Genomic DNA, 6,000 nt, shown 5'->3' on the forward strand with positions numbered 1-6,000 from the left:
TTTTTCGTTTTTGTAAGTAATGATTAACGGGTAGGGGATACAAAGTTGGAAATCAAAATAACTTTAATTTATATTCATAACCAAATACAACTTCAATTTTCAAATATTACATTTACTATAAAAATAAAAAGTACTTTTAAAAATTTCAGAAAGAATAATGAATCAAACTTCCACTTTCCATTGAAGAATAGGATAGACAATTAATATTCAGTAAATGGTTATTGTCAATTTACTTTTTAAAACGAGTCATCCGTAATTTTGCTTTATGAAGACCTTTTTACATTAAGGACAAGTTTCATTTTGCCTTTTTACAATACTAAACAACCAACCATTTAGCCTTTAATAATATATTGTAGTGATATTGGTAATTAATTGGGATTCTATCACATCTAAATTCACTGAATTTAGTCATTTAATTTTACACGTTGAAATGAAAAATTAGGAGTAACAAAAAGAATAAATTAAAAGTGTGAAAAATGTGATGAGATTGTATAAAAAGCAAAGATTTTTTGTCGTTTCAATTCACGTGAATTGAAGATCGTTTTTGTCATTTTAAAAATATATCCAATAATTCAATTCATTTATTGTCTTGTTCAAAATGTGAAGGGGCTCCATTTTTCAAATCCAAAATATTTAAGAGGATAAAGTGGGCTTTACTCAAAAATTTATACCGAAGGTGATTGATTCCAATACAATCAATCAAAGGACACTTATAACTATAGACTAAATCAAAATTTAAATTTTATAAATTTAATTTTAAGATTACTAGCATTAAAGTCATTATATTTTTATAGATATGAATTCAATCTACTATTGATTACAATTTTAATAAATTTTTGCATTAGGATATTATGAATCTACTATTAAGTATTATGAATTCAAATAAAACATACGCCTCTACCTACGATCGACTAAAGTGGTAAGATTAGGTGTCAAGCTTATCAAAATCCCATAATCTAATAGCCTACTTAATGTAGGATAGGATAATTTATTAATTTGTGTTGCCTAAAGTATGAAATGATTTTGTCTAATTAGGAAAATTCTCCAAGTGTAGGTTCTTGGATTAATTTTAGTTTAGTCCTAAATTTCCTAATATTTGGATTTCGTTTTGCATCACACTAAAAAAAAATTAAAAAAATACAAATAATCAATTATATCATTTTATTACAAAAAATAGTATTCCCTTTATATTATATTTTATATGATACTTTTTTCTTTTATATTTGTCTTAAAACAATGACACCACTTTGTATTTCAAAACTTTTAAAAAAATTAATTTTACATTTAATGACATGTTCTTATAGTTACATGATTGGTGATCATTTTAAAACGGTAAATTCCTTTCATTCATTTTAATTTGTTTATTAGATTTTAACTTGACACTGAATTTTAAAAAATATAGATAATTTTGAATCATATAGTCTAATATTAAAATGTAATTTAATTTTATTATTTTAAATATGTTATATAAAAATTTGAGATTAAAGAATTGTCAAAAAAAATTATTTTCTTTTAAATAAACTAAAAAAAATCTATACTACACATTTAAAATTATTCTCTTTATTTTAACTTGTTCGTCTATAGTTGAATTAGACATATATCATCATTTTAAACACGTGCCTCGTTTTCTTTGGGATATTTGTCATTTAAATGGATAACGAAAGGGACCTCACACTCCACACCATAAAATAGCACCATTAAACTTTCATCAAACTGTGTAGGACCTTTTCGTAATTATTTTTTTCCTTCGTCCACACATTTGTATTGGCTTATTTTAAGTGTTTTTAAATTAAAATAATATTTAATTATTTTTGAAGTATTTAGGTAATTTTTTTTAATTTTTTTTTAAGTATTTGACTTTAAGCTTACATGGTAAAAATAAGCTAAAAGCCATAAGTTAAAATTTCTAACTTATGTTTTGACTGGCCAATTTGTGCTTAAAATAAGCCCAAAAAAATTATTAAACATGTTTAACTTAGCTTATCTAAAGCAGCTTATAAGTTGCTTTCAGCTTATAAATTGTTTTAGATAAGCTAAGTCAAATAGACACTTATAGTACTTTTTACGTAATTTTTAAATAATATATATTATCAATCTATCTCGATTTATGTGGCATAGGTGAAATTTTGATAGTTAATTAAATTTTTTATAAATATTTTAAGTTGTCAGTTATTGAGATTTATAGTACTACTTTACTCATAATTTTTAAAATACACAACATATTGAGAAGAAAAGTCAGACAAATAATTTAAAATAGAGAAAACACTAGAGGAAATTGAAGCAGACGGGCAAATCAGTCAATTGACAGACTGATCCTAAGTTGCTCTTTATGTGGCTTGGATGAAATTAGGAGAGTCAATCAAATTTTTGTATGATTTTTAAATATTTTAAAAGTTGTTAATTATTGAGATTTATTGTACTTTAATCATAATTTTCAAATAATATATGATACTCTTCATGTGTCAATTTGTGCCAAAGATCAAAATTTGAGAGTCAACCAAAATTTTTAATATATTTTTCAAAAAATATTTTAGGTTGTTAATTATTGTGATTTATAATACTTTTTACATAATTTTCAAATAATGTATGTTATCTGTCTGTCCTAATTTATGTGGCATAGGTAAACTTTCGATAGTTAACCAAATTTTCAATAAATATTTTAAATTATTAATTATTGTGATTTATAGTACCATTTTTCATTATTTTAAAAATGCATAACATACATAAAAAAGAAAAATAAGATATCTAAATTAAAATGAAAAAAATATTATTAAATATAAATAGAGAAATATGAAATAGAAGAACAAATCGATCAATTGACCGACTAACTGGTCTATTCTCTTTTATGATATAGAATAAAGTAATATTAAAATAACGTGTCCATATAATTTGGAACGGAATCTCAGCACGGAAAGTTAGAGGCGAGGGTTACTGCAAAAACCCTCCAAAGGTTGCTCTTGGCTTGGAAAGAGAAGGGGAAGAAATCTTAGCACGGAAAGGGGTCCAATCGACAGAATTCAGGTCTATCTTGCCTGTCAGACATCTGGAAGTAGGGGTTGGAGCTACGCTACGTCTCCACAGTTGCTTGGCGCCTAGGTGGGCTAGGCTTTCTCTTATTTGAGTAGTTAAATCTATACCTGTTTCATAGTTTGAGGGGGTTTAGTGAATAGGTTTCGTAATTGGGCTCTTGAATATGGGTCATGAACAAAAATATGGGTGTTCTCAGTGGACAAGCTTGATGGAACCTGGGTAAGAAAGTTACGTGATAAATTTGAAGTATTGGTAGTTATACTCTCGTATTGATATCACCGTGTGATCGTAATTGCCTTAATTGTACGTATATGCTGGAAAAATGGGAAGATTGTGATAAATCCTATGGGTTAGTAAATTATCTAAAATTTGTGCAAGAACCTGAGTAATTGTATATGTATTGATTATATTTGTTTATTGTCAATATTATTATAGATTGTTTGTTGTTGTGGGGATCAAGTGTCACGTTCCGACACATATGTGGATCGGGTGTCATGTTTCGATACATCACTGAATCAGGTATCACATTCTGACAAACATCACATATATGAATCGAGTGTCCCATTCCAACACACACATAGTTTGAGTCTGGGCCCCATGAGAGGGTCAATTGTATGTGGGTAGTCCCATGAGAGGACCCAATGATATATGTGGTGTTACGGAATAATGAGTGTATGTTAAGGGTTGACAAGTAGGACTCTTATAAAGGAATCCCGTCGAGTCGGTGGTTGTTATTAGTAGAGGACTGAGAGTCAGCATAAACTTATTCGTGGGTAAGACTGCGGACTCTTGTGAGGTCAGAATATGGTATTTATGATATTTTATACCTTTGCATTTTAAGAGTGGAGATTCTTGGTTAGCAGGGAGTTGTTTTCATTGGGGTTATTATTTTCATTGAGGTTCGATTAGATGGTGGTGGTCGTTGTACTTGGCACGTGAAGGCCAGATCTAGTTAAAATGTGTGTTTGTGGGATGACTAAGTCATGTTTGGTAAGTTAAATGGTTTAAGGCTAGGGGCAGTTGTGTTGCCTTGTGAGTGGGTAATGAAGCCTTTTGGCTTGATGTTAAGGTGTTCTTTGAGGACCCTGTGGGGTATGACCCACAGGTCTCAACCTCAGAAATCAGAGTTAGTAGTAAACCCGTGGTTCGTAGGTTGGTGCAACACTATAAATATGAGATTAAGGAGTTATTGGTAAGTTAATGTGGGCAGGCATATAAAGCTTAACTGTTTATGATCTCTCTTATTTTTCTTGTACGTATATTATGCGGTGAGTATCAGATTGATCGATGTTGCTTATCAATACGTGTTGTTTGTACAGATAGTACTCTTGTTATGTCACTTGACATAATCTGGTTGCAGGGTCAATGGAGTTCCTTAGGTGAAGGCGAAGACGATCCTCCGACAACTTCTACTTTTCCTCCCTTTGATGTTGGAGCTGTGTCTTTTCATTTATCTTATGTCTTATTTCATAGAGCTCTTGTACCTGTTTTAGACTAGTATCCTTGGGAGTTCAGATAGTATCTTGTATAAAACTTGAGTTCTTGAATTATTACAGCCTTAATGGAAAATTTTAGCTTACTATTTAGATTTTCTGTAACTTCTGCAATGCTTATTTCATTTAAGGGGTTAAGGGTTCTCCTACTTAGATTTTAGAGTGAGTGTCCGCACGGCCCGGTGGATTGGGTCGTGATAAATTGATATCAGAGCCCGAGTTACCGGTCTTCCAGTACAAGAGCAAGTGTGGAATAGACTAAACATTATAGGAAGTAGTTCTATTTCTTCACCTCTTTTGTGTTGTCTGTTGCTTATAGTATGGGTTGAGTCTAATTGATATCTGCGGATTTCAATTGGTATCTCAACGAAGTAAACTTGATGGCAGTGTTGCAACTGAAGGGACACAAGCAAGATAAATTTTAACCAAGAAGGTTCCAATTGATATCTGGTCTTACAGGCTGAGTAAATGCACATATGATCAACTGATGATCATCCATGAAATGAATTAAGTAAAGAAATTGACTTTCTTGTATGATGTGGTTCCAAATTTGTGACTATGTATGTAGTGTCGTCTACCTGATTGACAATGTGTAGAGTAACTTAAATTTATGCATATAGTACTTGCCTGAATCATATGATGTGATTAAATGCATGGTGTACTTGCTTGAGTGATATAATGAGAACGTGTGCATAGTGTTGCCAAAATTGCTTAGCAGACTATGAAGTATACGTGCCAAATACTTGAAATTATGTGGGACATAATTGCGTGGACTTCTGTAAATTGTGGTCAGAAAGGGGAAATCATGATTGGGTTATATGCAATAGCCTAATGATAAACGATCATATGATTAATGATGCAGTTATTTGAGGAAATATTATTCCCATTGTTATAGATTACCTATCACGAATAAGGTGGAGGGACGGAAATGATAAGCAATCCTAAAGAACTTTAGATTCGGGATAGTCAGGACCGGTTGGGAGGTTACGAGAAATAGGGTGGAATCGTACCTACTAGACTGCCGTTATAAATGAATCATGTAGATATAAATGTGATTGATTCCTTCTTAGTGAGCACTGACATTTTGGGGGTGATGTACGCTAGTTGTTGTGCTAATATATTGGGGGAGAGGGTTTCGAGCATGTAGTGTTAGGTTCGACTCTGGATGGACTACGCCAAAATTCTGTTAGATGGAGTCAAGTTGGGCTAAGTCATAACCCTGAGGGTCATAGGGGGATATGGGACAGGAAATACACTGGGAGAAGTTCTTCTGAGATTCTGCCTCAGCAAATCCCGCCAGAACGGGGATGGGGCGAGACAGAATCCCCAACAAGAATTCCCTTATTTCCCTCCTATATTTGTAATGAGCTCTAAGGCGCGATTTAACTCATCTCTGTTGTCAATGCAGTACCCAGCAAGCATGAAAAGTTATAAACTGAATTATATATATACATGTATTGACTGCGTTAGTAAAGAA

The sequence above is a fragment of the Solanum dulcamara genome, chromosome 3 (assembly GCF_947179165.1).
Source record: "Solanum dulcamara chromosome 3, daSolDulc1.2, whole genome shotgun sequence".
Lineage (NCBI taxonomy): Eukaryota > Viridiplantae > Streptophyta > Magnoliopsida > Solanales > Solanaceae > Solanum > Solanum dulcamara.